The following is a 22,514-nucleotide window of genomic DNA, read 5'->3' as shown; positions in this document are numbered from 1 at the left end:
GCTTATAAAATGGTAAACCTTTTTCCCCCAGCCTGGATATAAATCTGCTCAGAGCTGCCATACATCCAGTAAGTCGCTGAACCTTCTTTTGTGACCGAGGTGCTTCCATCTTCATGATAGCCTCAATTTTATCCGGATTAGCCTCAATTCCCTGGTGGCTGACAATAAACCCGAGTAATTTTCCTGCTGGTACCCCAAAAACACATTTTTCGGGATTAAGCTTCCATCGATACCGCCTCAGACTGTTGAAAACCAGCTGTAAGTCTTCGATGAAGTTTTCAGAGTTCTCCGTCTTGATTACCACATCATCTACGTAGGCCTCCACACGCTTGCCCCAGTGGTCGGCTAAGCATGTTTGAATGGCTCTTTGATAAGTCGCTCCAGCGTTTTTGAGGCCGAACGGCATGGAGGTATAACAGAAAGCACCAAACGGAGTGATGAACGCTGTTTTTTCCTCGTCTTCCTTTGCCAAACTAATTTGATGGTATCCGGAATAGCAATCCAGGAAAGACAGCACAGAACATCTAGCGGTGGAGTCCACCACCTGATCTATCCTCGGGAGCCCGAAGGGATCCTTCGGACAGTGTTTGTTGATATCAGTATAGTCGACGCACATGCGCCAATCCACTTTATTCTTTTTGAGTACAAGAACAGGGTTAGCTAACCACTCAGGGTGTAACACTTCTCTAATAAATCCAGCTGGGACCAAGCGAGCTAACTCGGCGCGAATGGCCTCTCTCTTGTTGGGCGTGAAACGACGTAGTTTTTGCCGAATCAGCCTCGCCTGGGGATAGACCTTCAGTTTGTGCTCGGCTTGTTCTCTTGGGACTCCCGGCATATCCGCAGGTTGCCATGCGAATACATCTCGGTTATCTTGCATAAACTGGACGAGCGCGCTTTCCTATTTGTCGTCCAGGCTGGAGCTGATGATGGCAGTCTTGCGTTCATCAGCGAACCCCAGGTTGATCCTTTTAGTTTCTTCAGTCGGCCGCATAGAGGTCGCGGCCTGAGCTTCGTTTGCCGGTACTGCAAGGTCCTCCTCAGGCTTAGAGTTCGCCTATGTTGAAGAAATCGTCGATGGCTTGGTGGTGAGGGCCGCTTGGATGGCCACTCGGAAACACTCTGCGGCGCCTTGGAAGTCGGCGCGCACAGTTATGATTCCTTGCGGTCCTGGCATCTTCAGTATCATGTATGTGTAATGCGGAATGGCCATGAATTTGGCCAATCCCGGCCTCCCGATGATGGCGTTGTACCCGCAGTCGAAGTTCGCCACTTCGAACCTCAGGAACTCGGTTCTGTAGTTCTCGGGAGTTCCGAAGGTGACGGGCATGTAGATGTGGCCTAGCGGGTATTCCCCTTCAGTCGGCACGATGCCAAAGAAGGGAGTGTCCGACTTGTGGAGCTCTTTGAGGTGAACTCCCAAGCCTTGGAGTGTCCGGGGGAAGGTGACGTTGATGCTGCTCCCCCCGTCCACTAGCACCTTCTTCACCCGGCTCTCTCGGATCACCGGATCGACGAGGAGCGGGTATTTGCCTGGGTGGTCGAAGTTGAGCCATTGATCCGCCCGAGTGAAAGTGATCGGGTGCTCCGACCACCGGTATGGGGCGGGAGGACCGGTGGTCGCCACCAGTATCTGGCGATCGCTGAGCTTTTGTTGTCTTTTGTTCTCCTGCAACCCGTGTCTGCCGAAGATGACGTTGACCTCCCAGTCAACGCGCGGGAAAGCTCCTCCTCCTCCTTCCTCCTGCTGATGGGGTTGTCATGGTTCATCTGGTCCTCCCCTCGGCGGAGGAGGAGGTAGATGTTGGAAGGGTCGGCCGTGCCCGACGGAGTGCTTTAAGTCCCGACAGTTCCGAAGAGTGTGGCGCATGTCCTTGTGGTACGGGCACTGGGCGTCAAGGATGTCGTCCAGCGTGCGCTCGCCTCCGCGAGGTCCTCCCCGGGCGCGAGAGGCTGGTGGTCCGGCGGCGTGTACTTCTTCGCGAGGTCTCTTCTCCCAGCGTTTGTCGGGCTACTGGTTCACGTCGCGTCGTGGTGCTGCCGGTGCGGGCTTCGCTCCTCCGATGAGGTCCTGGACTCGCTCGTCGGCGGTGATGTAGAGGTCGGCTTCCCGGAATAGCTCCTCGGAGGTAGTCGGCGCCTTTTGTAATATGGCTCGGACGAAGGCCGAGTCATTGGATCCTCTGTAGAAGTCCTCGATCATGGCCGCCTCCGTGACCTCGGGGATACGATTTCTCATGGTCTGGAACCTTTTAAGGTACGACCGGAGAGTTTCGTTCCCCCGGCGCTTGATGGATTTGAGGTCCCATGGTTGTGCCGGTTTGTCGGAGAGGGACTAGAAATTGGCGGTGAAGCGTCGACTGAAGTCGCCCCAGTCGTCGATGCAGTGTCGGGGTAGATGTCGCAGCCATTGCAGCGCGTCTTGCCTGAGGACAATGGGTAAGTACACGGTCATCACGTCTTCGGACGCCCCAGCAGCTCGAGCAGCGGTGGTGTAGACGGCTAGCCAGCCCCCTGGATCCTGCTTAGGTTCATATTTGTCGACATTGGATACCTTGAAGTTAGGAGGCCATTGGATGGCCCTAAGGCACGGAGTAAGAGCAGACACTCCACACGTGTCCTCCTGTCGTCGGGGATGATGTCTGTCCCGGGGAGGGGAGTAGTTGTTGTGGTTCCTCGACCATCCCCAGGTAGTACCGCCAGTTGAGGCCGTTGCCGACTCAGTCCTGGTGGCCTGACTTCGAGCTGGGATGTCATGATCCCTGTCGTATTCCTCCCGGCGGCGGATCTCGTTCTCGTGCCGTCGTTCACGCGAAGCATTGATGGAGCTTCGCGCGTCTCGGCGACTGTTGATGGCATGTCGTAGATCGTTCGGTGGGTGAGCAAGCGGTAGAAGATGGTTGGCTGCCTGGGTGAACAGTCGTCGGTAGCCCTCGGCGTCGGGAGTCCGAGGGAGTCCATCAGCTATCCGAGCTAGTACTCCTCCGACTTCGCTCGGCGTGTTAATGGCTCGGGCGAAGTCGGGATTCAGGTTGCGCCCGAAGAATGGATTCTCCCGGCGTTGCCTTGCGTCTTGCTCGTCTTGTTCCTGAGCCCGGCGGCGATCGCGTCGTCGGGAGTTCCTTCGTTCTCTGAAGACGCGTTCCTCCGGAGTTTCTCCTATCTCCGAGACCTCGTCCCGCGAGACAGGTTGCTCCGGATCCCGTTCTTCGGCCGCGTGATGTCGCCGAACGTTCCGGCGCCGGTTTCTCCGTCGGCGGGATTCTCGTTGAAGTGGTTCTTCTCCAGGTGCGGTCGGCTCGTCGTCGGAGACGGTAGGCGATTCCACTCTCCCGATTAAGAGGACGTCGGGATAGAATGGTGCTGCTGTCGTGGCGACCTTCTTTCCGTTCTCCTTTGAGGGCGGAGGAACGGAAAGAACAACTTGCTTCCCCTTGGTCTCCTTCTTCCTCGCGATTTGTGTCCATTCTTTTATCGGGGAAGTAGACAGTGGAGTTCTCCGGGTCAGCGGGCTCTCGGCTCCTGACTTTTCGGAGACGATCTTTTTCCGGAGAGCTGGAGGTTGCGCTTCTCCGATATTTTCGGAGTTTGTTGGAGGAGACTCCTCTTCCGGCGGATCCGCAATGCGGTGTAGAGTTCCCTCTTCATCTGCTACGGATGAGATTGTTCCGAAGCAGAATACGGATCAGGGACGGAGGGTGATCTTGCTGTGAAAGGTGACGGCCATTGATCTAGCTTGGATCGTCGACACACCCCCTACCTGGCGCGCCAGCTGTCAGTGTTTTGGGTCCGACCGCACACCCGGGGTTGCCCCTTAAGGTGTTTTAGGAGTAGGACGGTGTCGACGACTGTAGCAAAATGGTTCGTGCCAGATGCACGAGGGACAGTGGACAATGTTTACAGGTTTGGGCCGCTTAGAGATGCTTAACACCCTACGTCCTGGTGAGTATGCTTGGTGAATGAGGTTACAAGGGAGCTCTCCGAATTGAGAATGCAGAGAGTTGAGGTGGGTGGCTGAGTAATAGGGTCGATCGTTCTGAAGGGGTGCCCCCTAGGCCTTATATACTCGACCGTGGGGCAATACATGTGGATATGATAACAATGTGTCGCTAAAAGATAGTGAACTGTTTGAGTTTATCTCCCTGTAGTTCTGCATGGGGGCTCCAACGCGGGAAAGTTGGATCTCTGTTGTGGTCGCTCGCTCGACGTTGTGGGCCGTCCGGGCTGGCATCAATTCGGCCTCATGTCGATCTGCTTTGCTGATTGTCCCTCCCCAGGCCCACGAAAGAATGACCTTACGATTTATTGGGCCCTTGGGCCTTTTGTGAGGTCTTTTACTCTTTTAGTGGACCCGGGGGATGTCTGTCCCCCACACGCTCCACCTCACAGAGTAGCTTGATAGAGGTTTGGTCGGCCACTCTGCCTCGCAGAGTTGCTCAACAAAGGGCTTGGTCGGGCACTCTGCTTCATAGGGTTGCTAGCCATGGAGTTGGTCAGTCCCTCCACCTCGTAGGGTTGCTCGCCACGGAGCCGGTCGGCCGCTCGGCATCGTAGGTTTGCTCAACAGAGAGCTGGTCTGCACATCTGCTCACGGAGTTGCTCGGTAAAGGGCTTGGTCAGTAGCTCCGCTTCATAGGGTTGCTTGTCGTGGCGCTGGTCAGCCCCTCCACCTCGCATGGTTGCTTGCCAGGGAGCTGGTCGGCTGCTCCGCGTCGTAGGTTTTCTCGACAAAGACCTGGTTGGCACCTACGCCTCACAGGGTTGCTCAGCGGGGACTTGGTCGACCGCTCTGTCTCGCAGTTTTGCTCAGCCAAAAGCTAGTCGACAAGTGGACCATCAAGAGGCTTTGGGCCTACTTTGGGCACCTGGTTCTTGGGTACCCGATAGGATGAGAAGTAAGATTGGAATGTGAAGCGCCCTAATCCTCTAGAACTCAAATGTGATACAATTCTAGTCCCAGGAGGCTAGTAAACACATTTATACATCAGATGATTCCAGATCTGCTTCAACGAGATAAACCTATAAAGGTGGCGATCAACTTTAAGAGTTGGTCCACAACTCAGGACATATCATCAGAGTGGGGCTGAAGCAGCCCGATATACGCAGCGAAGCAAATCGGCGGTCCAACAGCCACAGGCAAGGTTGGGAACAGGCGTAACTCTTACCCGATCAGCGATCTCCTTCTCTAAAAAACAACAAATAAGCAAGGGTGAGTACTTACGTACTCAGCATCCCACCTTCACCCATGGAATGGGGAAATCAGATATAATGCATGGAGTATGTGGAGCTCAGGATATTTTGCAGAAAGAGCAATATTTGATGCATGGTTATTTTTTTAAAACATTTTATATTTTTCAAAGCGCATCCTCTCCTAAAGGAGCATGAAGTTTTTCAATATAAAACAAAATCCCCTGGACTAAACCATCCAGGTATCTCAGCATTTTCCCACTGGTTTTCATTTTCAAAAACAGCTACTGGACTTCCCGTCCACCATAGCTCACGGCTCAACTGTCAGACCTTTTAAAACCACTTTTCAAAAGCATTTTTGGAAAACAAAACACTAATTGTCAAATCCATGCCATAACTCATCCATATCCGTGGACGCGGACTATTCGAATAGGTTTTTAAATTCTGCGCAGAGGTGTACACTTTACCCACTAGTCCAGTTTCTGCATTCTCACCGTCGTGAGATCCGAATGCCGAATCTCTCTCTTTCCTTGCATGTACTTACCTTAGCGATTATACCGGAAGGAACAAGGCCACCACCATGTCCAACTGGACAAAACATTCCCCTTCCTTATCCTCCCGGTGCTCCCCAGCCGTCATAATCTTGTGGTTCGGACCGTGCAAGTTTAGATCAAGCGACTGCCCATACAGTTTCGAGTGGTTGTACTTGATAAGAGTATAGGTATGGAGTGATGACAAACCGATCCCTAGGCGAGAGAGACAATCCTTCATGCTCACACCTAAACCAGCTGAGTCATCACCTTAGGCCCACCCCTAAACCAGAGAGTCCCTGATCATCCCACTCAAAGGTGATAAGGGTGACAACCCTTCATCATACCCATTTTGAAAACATTTTCTTTTGAAAACTCACACCTTTTCTCAAATCATTTATAACAGAGATATCAAGGAGTATAAAGATTAATTGCGGCAAAGTTCTGAGGCTGGGTGTCCATAATAACTTGTCTCAAAATCATATCATGCATAAAATAACAGGTTGAGGGTTGTGGTTGAAAAAGCATAAGTAATTTATGCATCAAAGTGATCCAGTGAGCTTGTCGTTGCTTAACCGGCGAAAGGGTGAGAGCTCGCGGAACTGGCTTCTGGCTCCACCGTCTAGAGTAGACTTGCAGATCCGGCCTTCACGAGATGGCACGAACACTCTGATAACTATGCAATATGAACAAGCAAACATACAAACCAGCAAGTATACCAACAAATATTTAGCATAGTGGTCAGAATGACGATATATGAATGTGTAGAGTCTTGAGCAAAATCTATGTCATGTGGTGTTGTGATATTACTGGTGGTGGAGTGGAGGTGCTTACCGGGAGGGTGGATTGGAGGCGAAGCGACACTATGCACGTAGCCGGTAGAGTGGGGTAACTGAGTGGGTGGGGTGTTTGCCTTGGCTGAGGGTGTTGAGTGTGTGGAGAGGGAGAGGGTAGCTGAGTGTATTTTATAGCTGGGTGCATGTGGTGTAGTACAGTAGAGTTCACTATTGGTGAGAATAGTGACGAATGAATCGTCTGACTTAGCCTGAACAGGGAAATTATAGGCAGAATATGGGACAAGAGTATTTTGGGAGTTTTCTGGAATATGAACCATGCTTATGGGATGTCATGGTTGGATAGGGAATAATTTGATAAGAATTTAGAAACAAGATTCATTGGAATCTGAGTTTGGAAGTATGGTTCGAAAGAATCTCAAAGTTAAGCGTGCTCAACTTGGAGAAATCTGAGATGGTTGACCAGATGGGAAGTTCTTACTGGAAGGAAATCACAGTCACTGGAGTTTCTATGACTGGAGTATTGGTCTGGCAGGTCTTAGGTGACCTGGACAACATGATGGATGAGTAGTTGAAATTCGGGGTGATCGGAAGATTGATGAATAGTAATGATAAACAGTAACGATAGATATCATCAGTAAGTAGTAACGATGCTGAATAGTAATAACAAATAGTAACGATGATGAATAGTAATTGTGAATAGTAACGTTAAATAGTAATGGTGAATGGTTCGTATGAACGAACGATGAATAGGAACTATGAACGAATGGACGAACGATCGAATGATCGGACGAACGAACGATCATAATTTCGGCACCATAACAGCTGAATAAAGATTATTTGGACTAACGAACGGACGAACAATGAATAGGGACTATGAACGAACGATGAACGATGAATAAGAACTATGAACGAACAGACGAACGATCGAATGATCGGACGAACGAACGATCAGAATTTCGGCATCATAACGGTTGAACAAATATTATTTGGACGAACAAAAGGACGAACGGTCGGACGAACCATGAACGATCGGACGAACGAACGAACAAACTAAGAACAGGTGGACGAACGATCGAAAAACGACCGAACGATCCTTGTGCTAGTGTGTGCTTGTGTGGGAGATGGAGTGGGCGTGTGTGGGGGGAAGAGAGTTGCCATGAAATGGCTTGGGGTGGCTTGAGAGGAGGCCCTTGCCCCTCTATTTATAGGCTAGGTGGGGGGATTAGGGGGAGGAGGCGAGGACTAGTGGGAGGATGCCAGGATTAGTGGGAGATAAGCATGTATTAGTAATGTATAAGTGAAATTAGCTTGTAGAGCTCAGTGTATGACACCGGAGGCGTATATATACGTATGAGCATGAGGAAAATTATGGAGAAAATATTTGTAGGGACTTTAAAAATGATTCTGAAGGTATTTCTCTTGAGGAAAATATTTGGAGAATTATCGGTGGATTATTTGGGCAGTATTTCTGGATAGAATTTGAGGGGATCACTCGGGAAATATCTGTAGGATATTTTGATAAGATTTTTGGAGAGAATATAGACCACTATATTTTATTTGTTGATATCAACTCGCAAACAAACATTTTAAAATGAAATTTAAAACTCATTTTGAATTTAGAGCAAGTTTGAGGAAATTTCAAGATTTGAATTTTTGGGATGCTACAGAATGGTAGGAGCGTGAGCAATTTATAACACGATTTCTTTTGGTTCTGGTGAGATAAGCCTTATACTTGGGTAAGGGAATAACCATACATGGAAGAAGATATAAACAATAGGAACGCGAACGATTTATAGCGTGATTAGTTTTGCCTCTGGTGAGATAAGACTTATCTAGAGAGAGGTAATAACCATACGCGCTTCGCGGGACACACCATGATCGAAACTCGTGCTTTAAAGTAGTAAGGAAATAAATAGTTAACATTTACAAAATTCAGGTTTACCAAATAGATGAATCCATGGGCTAGATTCACCATTTTAATAGAACACCTCAAAAATGTTTTACCAACTCCGATTTTATAGACATGTTAAAAATTACCCACCATTGTTACTAGTTAGACAAAAATGCTTCGTTTTTTCTTTCTTATTCATCCTCGTACAACTTATCTTGTCGTCGCTTTCTCATCCATCGTCGTCTCTGTATCCTCTCACTCTAATCAAACATCTCCCTCTTCAGCCATTTGTCTGTGCGTCATGTCTCCTAGGCCACACGCGCCCATCCACGACTTTGCCAAATAGTTTCAAGGTGTATCTCAGATCCACTAGTAGAGTTATACAATAGTAAACTTAGATCTAGATTCACATTTTTAGATTAAACTATTTCAAATAAACTCTTAGTATTTGGTTAAGCAACTAATACCCACCTAACATGCATCAAATCCCAACCAAAATAAGCATTGCGATGGCTTGCCTCTTGCCGAAGAACCTTGTGGAACTACGTGGTCAGGTCTTCCTTACTGTCGTTATGCACAACATGAATGGTTTCCTGTTCTTTCTTCTTCATCCCCGTACAATTTATCTTCCTGTCGCTTCCTCATCCATCGTTGTCTCTATAAGCTCCGATTCTAGTGAGCAATCTCCCTCTTCGCTTGTTCGCTTGCACACCATGCCTCCCTGATCGCGCACACGCTGCACATGACTTTATAGATGTTTTTCTCCTTTTTGAACAGAGAAAGAAGATGGAACATGGGTCATTAACATGCAGGTCTTCCCCAAGGATAAATCATGCAATCTAGCTAAATCGTTCCTATCCGCGTGATTGGTTGCTATGTTCGTAAGAACCAGGCTCGTGTCGGCCTGGGTGACCAGCGAAGCTCCCTCCTAGCGTCTCTGCGCGTGCATGTAGAAGTGGTGGTAAAATGACTAGGTTGTGCTCGCACATACAGACTACGCTCGGCCGATGCAGGTCACCAATCATATGCATGCACACGGTCAACGCTCATGGCGAGCCTGGACGCGGCCAAGCGGACAACCAATCAGGCCGTATGTGAATCTAAAAGTACTACCTTTGCCAAATTGTTTCAAGGTGTATCTTAGATCTAATAGAGTTGTTCTATAGTGAACTTAGATCTAGATTCACTTTTATTAAGTTGTTTCAAATAAACTCTTAGTAGTTTGTTAAGCAGCTAATACCCACCTAGCATTCATCAAATCCCAACCAAAATAAGCATTGTGGCGGTTAGTCTCATGCAGAAGAACCTCACACAACAACGTGGTCAGGTTTTCCTTACAATCATTATGTACAATACAGATGTCGCATGTCTTCCGGATTAGGTTTGTTCTCGAGCATGAGCATACGATGTTTGAGGAGACGACTTGAACCTTACCTCATCTTTCAATACCTTGAATTTAATCGGTTACAAATAAAAAATATTAAAGTTTATGATATAAAAGAAAATTGCTTAAATTTTGGTGTTTATTTTTTAAATGACGGTTATCACATATATTTTATATTAATTATAGTTTTAGTTCACTACAATTTATGTAGACAAGGTATGTAAAATTTTATTTTAAATAAAATTATAAATCTAACAAGATCAAATTTATGTTGGTACTAAGAGATAACAATTATCAATATAGTTTAATAATAACAAAAAAATCAATCACTACACCTTTAAAGTGAGGTTGTTTGGAGTGCTGCAGAGACAAAACATTGTGAAAGCAGTAGATTCTGGTACGGATTAAATCCAAACGAACAGGCTGTAAAGCTCTTAGCTTCTATGACCTTTTAGGGGTGTTTAGTTTGTAGGGACTAATTTGTAATCACTTTATTTTATTTTATTTTAGTCCATAAATCGCTAAATACGAAAACTAAAACTATATTTTAGTTTCTATATTTGATAATTTAATAACTAAAATAAAATAAAATACTGAAACTATTAGTCCCTGTAAACCAAATGTGACCATGTTTGAGGTAGAGAAAAGCTCAAAATAGTTAAAATTTATGGTGGGATTATTATTTTTCACGAATCGCTTATATAAGAGCGCCGGACTCGGGCGGCCGCTCCTCTGCCTCCCGGGCGTCTCTCTGTCCCGCGATCGCGAGCGGACGCACAGCCCTCCAAACCCGCACGGAACGGATCGAGCGCGATGGACGAGTGGCGCTGCCGGAGGCACCCGCCCTCGGCCGGCGGCGGCGTGTGCCCGCACTGCCTCCGCGACCGGCTCCTGCGCCTGTGCCCGGACTGCGCCTGCCCGCGGCCCTGCGCCTGCTCCTGCGCGTCGTCGTCGCCTTCGTCCTCGTCCTCGGGCGCCAGCGCGCTGGGCCGGGTCCACAGCCTCATCGAGCGGGAGCGCCGGGTCGAGCGGTCGCGCTCCGTCGCCGCGCACGGAGCCGTCGGCGACCAGCGGCGCCCCAGGTCCGGCGTGTGGGCCTGGGTGTCCTTCCGGAAGCCGCCGCCGCCGCCACCGCCGGCCGCGGGCTGCAGGGACGTGGAGCAGGAGTACGACGAGGCGGTGGCATTGGCGAGGTCGAGGTCGGTGACAACGACGGCGCCGGCCTCGGAGCGCCGGCCTCGATGGGGGAGGCTCATCGCAGGAAAGATCAAGGCGCTGCGGAGCCGGAAGCCCCGCCCCGGCGGCGATTGGCGGGACAGCGTGAGGCCGTGAAGGCGATCGCGGGGTGAGTCTGCTCTGTTGCTCGTTCCTCGATTTAGGTGGCGTTGTTGTTGTTGGCTGATCGATCGAACGTGCGTGCGGTGCGGTCGCTTGCCGCGCTGATTTGCTGGTTTAGTCTGTTGTTCTGTGTTCCTGGTGTTCTCAGTTTTGTTTGGTACTCGTAATTACGATCAGCAGCAAATGTAAATATGTTAGTGGTCCCCCGGTTGTGCATTTCTCTGCTTATCACAACAGATTTTGAATTCTTGACTTTTTCGTTCGAGATATTAATCTATATCCATATATTGATATTATTGTTTTTATGAATCCTATCTGACGTTGTTTTCAGTGTCTTGCGCCCGTGTCTCTGTTCATGCTTAATCCTCAAGGATCCTGGCGCAGATGCTTGATTCCCATCGTCTGCGTGTGGCGTCGATCCACGGTTGGTTTGGTTTGGTTTGGATCCGTCGTCGATGCGTTCGATGTTTGCTCCGTCCTATGGTGGGGGAAAAAATGTTTCGGCCTCAGAGAGCGAAAGCGTTGGCATGTCAGGCACGTCGGGCCGTTCGGCGGCCTTCGCGAGCCTTCCGTTTCGTATGCGTCTGCTTGTCACATCCGCCGCCGTGAGGACATGACGGCACGTCGTACGCGTGGGTGGTCGGCCATCGGTGTCGAAGGTTTGCACGGGGGACGGGATAGATCATAGAAGCTTTTGACTCTGCAGCACGAGCGCACGAACGGTACGGTGCCCGGTCGTGTGTGATTCGGTCTCACTATTGATGAGTCAGCAGTGAGCAGTGGCCGCGGCCAGGTCGACACCACTGCAGTGAGCCAGTGAGCCGTGAGTTCTCTGTAGCACTTGTGTGGACTCCGTACATTGGACTGGTTGCGTGCTCAAGTCGATTCACATGCTACTCTTCATACGTACCAAGGAGGCAAGGAACCATTCGTCTCCGGTTGCAGGACGTCTGGACGTGGATTGGACAACCTCGAGACTCTGCAGGAAGAGCGGCAACGCCAATGGTGCCAGGGCGAGTATTGTTCAGTCAGGCGTCCATAGCAAGAGCAACTCTCGCGCTTCTTGGTGTGGCAATGGCACATGCCACGCCATATGTACGGAGTACAAGAAAAGAGGGGCAAATGAGACCGAAAAAAAGGATAGAACGTCACCAACGTGACCCCCCCCCCCCCCCAGACGTGCTATTTCCGTGCTCGCCAGTCGTCACGGGACACCCAAAAAAAATAAAACGAAGAATGACGGTCCAGTGTGTGTGTGTGTGTGTGTGTGTGGTTGAAATCGTGGGCGTCGCGGCGGCGAAGATCCGAAGAAGCTGTGTGCATGCATGATTCGACTCGACCAACGTTTACGGTTTGCCTGGGCGAAAAAATAAGGGGAGAAGAAAACCAGCGGGCGGTGTGGGCGAAACGCGAAATGGCTTAGCTGCTCATGGCCATAATCCACGACCTACATCTCTACAACTATTAAGAATGGAGCGTAGACTGCCCTCGCCTCTACCAACTCCTCCTGCTACCGCGCGCCCAGCCCCCGCGAAAATCGCTGCTACCGCGCGCCTAGCCCCCGCGAAAATCGCCGCAACCGAACGCCCGCCTACGCGAAACGCCCGCACGCCCGTCTGTCCGCCGCAGCGCACGCTCCGCGCATCCCACCGCGAATCCCTCCGCTATCGAACCGCCCTCGCCGTTCTCCAGCGGGGCGCTCCAAGAACTCCACGCATACCATGTGGGTGCTGCTCCTCAAGGCGCACCGCTCGCTGGGTGCCTCGCCTCGCTAGCCTCCGCCGCCGTCGCGCTGGGCGATGCGGCCAGGCATAGGGTGGCCGGGGAGAGGACCTACGCGCGAGGCCCGCATGGTAGTCACCGCCGGCGAGAGCCCCCTGGTGCGCTCTAGGTTCTGGTGCGCCATGGACCCCTCCTTGTTCGATGCACATTCTCCCTCCCCGACGCTCTATCCCTAGATCCACTTCTCGCGTCGCTCTCCCGTCGCCCCCGACAAGCTCGCCTTCTGCAATTGCCACTCCGCGCTGCTTGCGATGTCAAGCCAGCCACCATCCACCCGTCCCGCTCGCTATGCCCAGATCTCGTCAGCACACGCGCACCTCCGCGGCCGCTCGCACACCGCCAGCAAAACCCCTCTCGCTCCCCTCCCCCCAAACCCTAGAGCACATTGTCTCTCTGTTCGTCAGCAATGGTGGCGGCGGAGGCGAGGAGGAGGCCGGCGAGAGTCGCACGCTATTCGTGGGCAAGATCCCGATCGGAGGAGCCTGAGCCGCAAGCGCACTTCGCGGCCGTGACGAGCCGACGAGCTAATCGAAGGTAACGACCTGCTCTTCCTAAAATGGATCTTCTGAGGCTTTTGCATGTGTTTCTGATTCGTTTCAAATGGTGGGGGAATCACACGTGATTGATTCTGGTTGATTTCGCTTGCTAAGCTGCTTGTTTCCGCCTCACTCCTCGCTGCGGTGGGTGCTGCTTGCATCTATGCTTCTGCCTCCTTCCTTGCCGCAGAGCAACAACAATAACTGCAGGGCCACGAGTAGGAGGTTGGGGAAGAGGAGGAAGAGGATAAGCAGGAAGGCGAGATCGAGGAGGATGAGCACGAAGGGTAACGCAACGACGTTGGTGGGGACGACATCGGTGGGGAGCACGTTCCCATGGACGCAGATGCTGCTGTAGCGGCCACCACACAGATGGACCCGCCCTCAACGTTGGTGCCTAGGACCGAGCCACCCATGGCAACTAACTAGCTCGACGATCAAGGCAAAAGCTTAAGCAAGAAGCAAAAAAGGTGAGAACACTCTCAGATTACTCCCGCGTTCGCATATCTTTCGATATCTCGATGCTTTGCTTGAGCCCCTGTTCGCTCGTCGGATCGACTACCATCATCCTTCGTGCTTGATTTGCTTCTGTTGTCGTAGTTGTAACTAGAGATCTGGTCTGAACCATATTTTAAATGACTGTGCTGGTCGTCCAGTCTCAATCCACCATGTGAATTAACTAAATTGTGTATTTTACATTACGTGTTCAGATATAACTGATTACGACGATGCCATGTGGCGGATTGTGAAACCAGGCTATGTTGCGGATTTGACGCTTGTCTAACTTATTGCTGACTGTTGTGTGATATTTGGTAGGTTTCGTTGGTGATGCAAGCTTGGTGTTCTCGCGGACGCTTCCTAACCACCCAAAGCTCCCCAAGGGGAAGCTGGTGGCTGTTGTGGTGGTGGACAGATGGGGCGAGGCCAACGCTGACCAGTACAACTGCATCCATGTCGCTCAGACTCATGTCATGGACTCGCCGTCGTTGCCCCATTTGTGGAGCACCTCGTGGCCGGGGCCGTACCGCCCATGGCGACCAACCAGCTCACCCTGTCTTTCCATGGCGAGTTTCATTCCAGGCAGATGGACTCGCATAGTGTTGGTTCTCTTTGTCTCCCCTAATAAGGCCCCTCCTCTTCTGCCCTATATAGATGTGAACTTGTTTTCTCTGTTTGTGGTCAATTCAATTCGCTAGATTGATGAGAGCTATTGGTTTCGTCTGTAGGTCATAGCCGTGCTTTTACTGCTTGGAGGGAGGGAGCTGAGTAGTCTAGGTGGAGCATCGTCCTCTACACCTTATAGTAAGGTTAGTGTAATTGATGTTGAATCTTATGTATAATGCCCATTTCATCAATCTGATTACATTGCATTGTAATGATACATGAAATAGATTGGAGTTTTTTGCTATTATGGTACTCCTAACATGCTTCTCCATTATAGTACTCATAAATTAATCTTCTCCCTAATAGTATTTCTAAGTGATTTTGTCCTATAAAATAGTATTGTAACCTGTTTAAAATTATTTTTATTTTTTTTCATTTTCCTTAACATCTGAAGTGACCATATTGTCCTTCCCTTCTCCGATTCGCTCGCTTTCCTTTATGATGAAGTTATTTTGCCTTGTGGATGATTATGTCATATTTGGTGAACTTAAATATGGTGATCAACATCTCCTGGTGTTGCTCCGTATCTCATCTAAATATGCTGAAAGTGGATGTAATATGCTGAAACTGAATATGTCAAATCTGAATATGCTCGGTCTCTCATCTGATTATGTTGCTCGACCATTGCCTTTGGGATTGGTCAAAGCTGCGAAAGGGATCTGCTGCAGAAACTTTATCTACTGCATAAACTCAATCTGGCTGTTTGCTGCTGTTGGTAGCCTCGTAATGGTAGCTGTATCTACTGGTAATGCAGCTCTCTCTCTCTCTCTGTGTATCTACAGGTTCAAACCGATGGCCGGTTGCTTCTTCAGGCTAGCAGAGTTTTACCAAGACCTAGAGTTCGGCATGTTGTGGCAATGGCGCTGGCGTTGGCTTCAGACTTCAGAGAACAATCTGCATGACGTTAATTCTATCACCCATATCCTTGACGACCAAATGGAGGTTCCAAAAAAATCGAGCAACCAAGCAAAGGCTGTCTGACTCTGTCAAAGGCCCAGCATCGATTGTTCACACAAAGTAAGCGAGGGAACGGAAGAAAGGAAGAACAATATAGTCACGTCACATGTTAAGTAAAAAGGAAAAAAATAAAAAAAAATTAAAAAAGGTTAGAGTACTATTTTGGAGGACCAAATCACTTATAAATACTATTAGAGAGAAGGTTAACTTGTGAGTATTATAATGGAGAAGTATATTAAAAGGAGTACCAGAATAGCAAAAAACTCAACAGATTGTGCTTTCTATTTTTATTAAATAAGGGACTGCACTATCTAATATTTAATTATCATTATGTTGTCTGACATCACTTGTTGCTTCTATTTTGCAGGTGTCAATGTGCATAATATTTGATAATTGAGACCAATAAAATATCTAGGACAGATCAAAATGTGCCATAAGTTATGGTTGTGATATCATACTTAGATCATCCTGGCAAGTAGCCTTTAGCTGAATACATTATATGCTGAGCTATACTAAAATAGATCAATCTAGCAAGTAGCATGTAGCCAAGTACAATATGCGATGAATTGATGTGCTTGCACATTTGCAGTTTGAGTAGGGGTCGGCCCCCAATGCATATGTGTTTGCATTAGTGGAACAACTGTGGATATTGAAGGAGAGCCTCAAATGTTTTAAAACAAGTGCCTGAGTTTTTTATGGTGGCATGTACACCTTGATATGACATTTTCTTGTCTAAATCTTCAGTAATGTAGCTTGTCTACAGTAAGACGAGAGTTCACACCTATGCATTACGTAGCTTCTCTACCTTTTAACGATCTGATTCTTTCAGCTATCGAGGAGCACAAGGATGCTGACACTCAAAGTCGTGTGTGGAATGATCTTGAGCCACTTATGGATTACCTCAAAGTGAATCTTAATGATTCCCATCTAGAAGCGGTTAATGTGAGCATCTTTTTTTATTTTTGCGTTGTTGGTATATGTATTGTGTTCCTAATATTTTTAAAAGCTACGGTTCTAATAGTTATTGCATTTTTATCTAGGCGGGTCTTTCACACAGATCCTTTGTTCTTATTCAGGTTTGTTATTTTTTACCACTATTAATTTACATTGTTATTGTTTACCCGTCTTAATTAGTTATAAGAAATTATTGCATATACATGAGCTGTCTTAGCTATATGCTTATCTTTTGAATGATATGCAGATTGAACACATACACCATTTAAGAGTAATGTGCAATGTGCTGATTATGTTATTTCTTTTATGTTTTATCTGCTTTTTTGTTGGGTCCTCCAGGAATCGGAGAGACACAAACTATTCTTAGACCCCTTAGTGTCGTTCTCCATTCTACTCCTGTAAGAATGCATATCAAGTAACAAAATTACTTGGTTATTCTTTATATTTTGGTGTATGGAGTATTAGTTTTCTTTTCGAGGATAGAAAACATGGGGGCTAGAACTAGACATTGATGGTAAGTACCAAGTATGTGAAGAATGTAGACCTCCTAATTAGTTTCTAATATATTTATTTGACTTTGGGCTGGGTATGGAAAATGGGAAGAATATAAAGCTGATTAGTAACATCTAGCTACTTCAAATGATGAGTTTCCCTTTGAAATTCTCCATTCTTAACTTGTTTCTCTTATAGACTGCATGATTATGTGTTGGTTATTAGTAGATAAATAAAAAACTTAGTTTTGACATTTTTTGTTCCTTTGATATCTCAAATCGGCCAAACAAACTAGGAGTGCTGGCAGGGAAAGATTGGTATGTTTATGCTACCGTATTAAGACGTTTTTATTTTCTAGCTTTTCTTTGACCTTGCATGGTACCATCTATTTTTCAGATTTTGCAATATAATTATCAGCGAAGATTTGTGTAGTTCTCTTATAATGCTATATAATTAGCACAATACAGTGCACTCAGTTTATTATTTCTTGATGAAAAGTGAGTGATATAGCCACTTTATTAGGAGGTTTTTACACAAGATATCATGTACCTGAAATACTAAGATAGTATGAATCAATAAATGCACATGCTGAATTGGCTTCATTGTTTAGGTTTGGCTACAAATAGATAAGGCAACAAATCTCCTGAGACAGTACTTCAACAACTTGCACGATCGACTGAGTACACGCCCTTTCCACAGTCAGGTTGCAAAGAAATCGATTGATTTTTAGGTGACATCTCTTTTCTTTGGTGTGTATTTGCAAAGGCATAGAAGTTGATTCTGTAAGTGTCCCTACAAACACTTAATGGTAACATTTGTGTTTTGTTGGTTTAAGTGACGATCTATCACCTATGCAGTTAAACAATGCTTTCTTCCTCTTGTATCCATATCTTGAGTTCTTGACAGGCATGTAATGTTAGCTAAGAGTGCTACTTGTGCGGTTGTGGCTTTCAGCCTTCATGCTAAATTTTGTTGTGCATGAGTAATGCTTTTAAGATTGATATATTGTTTGATATTTGTAGGACAAGGCTGTGGTAAGGAAAAGATTGTTATCAAGCAACAACACCCATGTCAAAGCAAAGTTTGGCACCTATAATGTCTGTTATGCCTCTTAATCCTCTTGTTTACACACACATATTCGAGTTGAAGATATTTTAATGGAGGGAGGAATCTCAGTCTGCCAAAATTTTGGAACGAAAGTGATCTCGACGAGGACGAGGAGTCAAGGCATGATGATCTGCGAAGCTATAGGATTTCTCTCAAATTTCCGGTTTTAGGCCTCTTAAAGCTGGATCATATTAAGTATGCGTGAGTCATCTGAGCATTTCCTATGACACCACATTACACTTTAAGGGCTTCAATGTCACAAGGTTGCTAACTGGTTGTCGTTCTCAACATGGTGATTATGTAGTTTTCACGCATCTGCTCTCAAGTGGCACCCGGACAAACATCAAGGGCCTTCACAGATTTGTGTCATAGTATGGTATTATCCTTGCATTTTATCATTTGTTTTCAAAATATTCTTGTGTCAGTTGCTGAAGCTCAGTGGCTATTTCAATAGCTACCTTCAAGGTATGGATGAAACCGGATCAGATAGGTACCAATGATCTTGCATTTTGTCCTACACCTCATGTTATATTCTATATTTTTATCTCGGATCTTAATTAGAACTAGATACAAATCATTTTGATAATGGTATATATCTCATATAAGTATTAGAAATCATTTCTGATTTTGAGTATTCAGATTCGGGTACGGTCAGATATTAATTTTTAGATTCAGATATGGACTTTCATATAGGATTTTGAGCTTTTCGGAAGGAACAAATATTAGAATACATCCATTCCATTTCATCCCTACTTCAAGGAACTATTTTGCGTGCATTGCCAAATCGAAATGCACAACACACCAAATAGATTGAATTGTTGAAAACTGTGGACTGAATATAAAAATAATTCTTATGAGCATATCTGGTGAAGATTGACTCGCAATATACCTACTCATAGATTCAATGGAGATTCTGTCGGTGTCCCTAGAAACACTTATTGGTAACATTTCTCACTTGTCGTCTTTACTTGTTAGGCTATTGTGCTTTGATAAGTAGAAAAAGTAAAGGACGAATGCTTAACCAGATATACAGCTCGATAAGGTTGATGTTTTGTACATTAATGGTCCCTTTGTTCTCAAACATTAAACATCATAAACAAGATACAGTTGAACTTTTAAACTCCACCTGTTAGATTATAATAATTGTTTAGTTTGCAAACACAAGAGACATGTGTAGACTTTTGTTGAAAAGTAATTTCGTAATTCCACAAACATTAGCTTTATAATTAAATATGATGTGATAGTGGTCAAAGTTGTATCTCTAATACCTAATGAGAATATAATGGAGGGAATACTTGTTTTCTATTTCTTCATCTAGAGATTAGCACCTAGCGGTGTGTTTATGCAATATAGCTTCATAATCTCACATTTCAATTAGTATTTACCTTATTGGTCGACCTTCTTCGTAACAGTGCAAGTATTACTGTCAACAACACATCTCGTGCAATTCGTAACTCTGCAGGTATTCATCCAAAGCAGGTATGTGCATCGTCGATGTTGCACATATTTCAAATTCCCTCTCCCATGAACATGTGGTTCCATGTATGTACAAATATGCAATGATGTTGCCTGCTCACCACTACCACTGCAATTATATTTTTCTGTTCTGTTTTGTAAAATCATACTGATCTGGTTGGTGCTGGTGTAGACCTTGTCCAATCAGGTGACCGATCCCAACAAGCTGCCAAAGTGGAACTAGGACGACTCCAGCTCCAGCCAGGCCCCGATGAGGACAGTGAGGTTATCCTATAGTAATTGTCATGGCACGCCAAGCTTGGATGTATTCTTTTTTGTTTGTTTTACTAGCAACCTGCAGGCTATCTTAGAGGATCCATTCAGGACGGGCAACACCATCCTTGTAAGCCTCCACTTTTATCATCCAAGCGACATGAACCATATGTTTATTGATACAGTTCATTGGTCCAACTCATATCAGTTCACCTTAAAACGGTGTCTTGTACTTAATTAAATTAGATTTTTTCAATATGCCTGATGTACATGTTGTCTAATAGTAATGGTTTCTGATGCAGGTTGGTATAGCATCATTCTCCACAGTCTAAACTGTGATGGGAAACACAATCTTACAGAAGATTACAACATCTGACTGGGACTGATCATTTTTTTCAGTCAACGCAAATCAACAAATAGTTGCGTGCCCTCTACAACTGATAGCATTGGCGTCCTACTGGTAAACCTCAACAAGCAGAGTTCATAACAACCTGTGGGTTTTAGGGTTTAGGGTTTGGACAATTGGGTGATCTAGGGAGTGATTTTTTTCTAACTTATATTGCGACTTTTGACTTCACTACAAGTGAGCACACAAGACTAATTTGAGGCTTGATCTTTATCTGTTTTGACATGACAAGATTACTTATGTTTATGTTATTTTGTTACAGGGTTCCATAATTTTGATACAGTTGGCATATAGCTAGAAGATATGTTGGTTGTTGCATGCTTTAGAGGAAATCAAAGCCTCTTTTCCTTTTTTTACTCCATGGTTCTTTCAGGCAAATGTAGCTTGTGGATGTAAAGTTGTACATAAGTTGACATGGATAAACTAGCTTCATATATAGTTGGTGCCAAATATAACCAAGCTTTATACAATATTGTGGAACCCACAACGTTTCACGCACATATAGAAATACAGTTGGTAACTGAATTATAGGAATGATTCATGTTAAAACAGGATATGTCAATCTCTACTTATCTCGATGAAGAAGGCAGTCTAGAATATCACGAGGGAAAGGTATAAACACCAAACATACTTGCAAATTCTGTTGGAACACGTTTAAATAACTATCTTATTTAAACAAGGTCTATATATGTTCGTAACAACGTACATGTAACTGACTATACTACTATGAAGAAGGTAAAGGGTAGGCTGACCCTCTCTCGTTCTGCCTTTCCTATCTCCGACAAATGGACTCGACACTTTTGGCACAACCATCCACGCCTGGCCTCCTCCAGCTCTTCCCTGCCTCTCGCTTCAACCGCACCGCACTCCACATGCCACGACCTCCAGCCACCTGCTACCCCCAAGCCTACCTCTCGACGCGATTCGCGGTCGCACACACCCGATGCCTCGCCCCGAGCCCGCCTCTTGATGCCACCTCCCTCGCCTGTCGACCCGACGCACAGAGTTCGATTGATAACATCACTAAACAATGACATATGTGTACACAAGTGTGACCCGTCGATTGATAACATCAGTAAACAATGACCTATGTGTGCATAAGTGTCACCCGTTGTAACGCACGGGCATATATCTAGTTATATTAGATGGGCCGCATCGTCCGCCTACTGTACGGAGTCGTAACAGGGCCTGTATTTTGAGTCGCGGGCTCCTGGCCATAACAAACGGGTCTCATTGTCGGACGTCGGCAACCAAACACAAACACGGTACCCATGTAGTGTAGTCAGTCGTGTTCGACGTGGACGGCGAAGGCTACTGTCACCGCCATCGAGTTGCCGGGGGAGAGCGTGGCGCCGCAGAAGGAAGTCGAGCTGACGGATATGTCCGGCCTCGTGTGAGAATATACGACACGAGCTGTAGGAGCCTCCGGACGTGACGCTCGTTTCTCCGCTCTCCGGGCCCGGGGAGCATCGTCGCTGTCGCCGCATCAATTCGGATGCGGTGTGAATCTAATAAGGGTAAAATATATAACGTAAACACATCGGGGTGGTGGCGCAGTTGGCTAGCGCGTAGGTCTCATAGCTAAATTGAGTTATCCTGAGGTCGAGAGTTCGAGCCTCTCTCACCCCAACATTTTTTTTATTTGTCAATGGGGCATATTGGCATATTCTATCTCGAACATGCTTCCTTTTCTGCCGAATTCGAGGCCCATGAACACAGCCCAGTCCAATCCTTTTTATATTTGCGAGATGGAACAAGACTCATCAAGTCGTCATCATCATAAGCACATGGTCCGATCCGATATGTTCTTGCACATGCTGCGTTGAAAGTCGCACGATACTTATCTTTATAGCGGAGACTTTACAGACATTCTCTTATCTGCAGCCTGCAGGGATCAAAATTATGTACCGCTATATATGCATTTGATTTGCCTACAGCCTACTGTATGGAATGGATTGATTCATGATTGCGGTGCACCGGCTTCGTCCTGTCCGAAGTCTCAATTCGTGGCTGACCCATCTAGGTTGGCCCGGGAGCCAACTTTTTTTTTTTTTTTGCATTTTAGCCATTTTGGGTTTTTTTTGCACAATTATGCACTTTATAGTTTTATTTCAAAAAATGGATCATAACCTCGACGCCGTTATCATTGGCGCCGAGGTAACACATATATAATTGCCGCCAACTTTTCTTAAGTGACAGTCGATATGACAAGTCTCAGGGGGCTGGCGTCATAGATCTTGGCGCCGACCCCCCTGATAGCA

The 22,514-nt window shown here is 46.6% G+C and overlaps 1 non-coding gene across 1 annotated transcript; it reads left to right on the top strand.

Moving 5' to 3' along the window:
* The first annotated feature begins 21,795 nt into the window (after positions 1-21,795).
* Positions 21,796-21,882, top strand: TRNAM-CAU (transfer RNA methionine (anticodon CAU)). The gene is given in 2 exon segments: positions 21,796-21,833; positions 21,847-21,882. It is a non-coding gene; the product is annotated as a tRNA-Met (tRNA).
* The last annotated feature ends 632 nt before the right edge of the window (positions 21,883-22,514 follow it).

The sequence above is a fragment of the Zea mays genome, chromosome 2, assembly GCF_902167145.1.
Source record: "Zea mays cultivar B73 chromosome 2, Zm-B73-REFERENCE-NAM-5.0, whole genome shotgun sequence".
Classification (NCBI taxonomy): domain Eukaryota; kingdom Viridiplantae; phylum Streptophyta; class Magnoliopsida; order Poales; family Poaceae; genus Zea; species Zea mays.
Note: the sequence above shows the minus strand (reverse complement) of the source record. Positions and strands in the feature narration are given on the sequence as shown.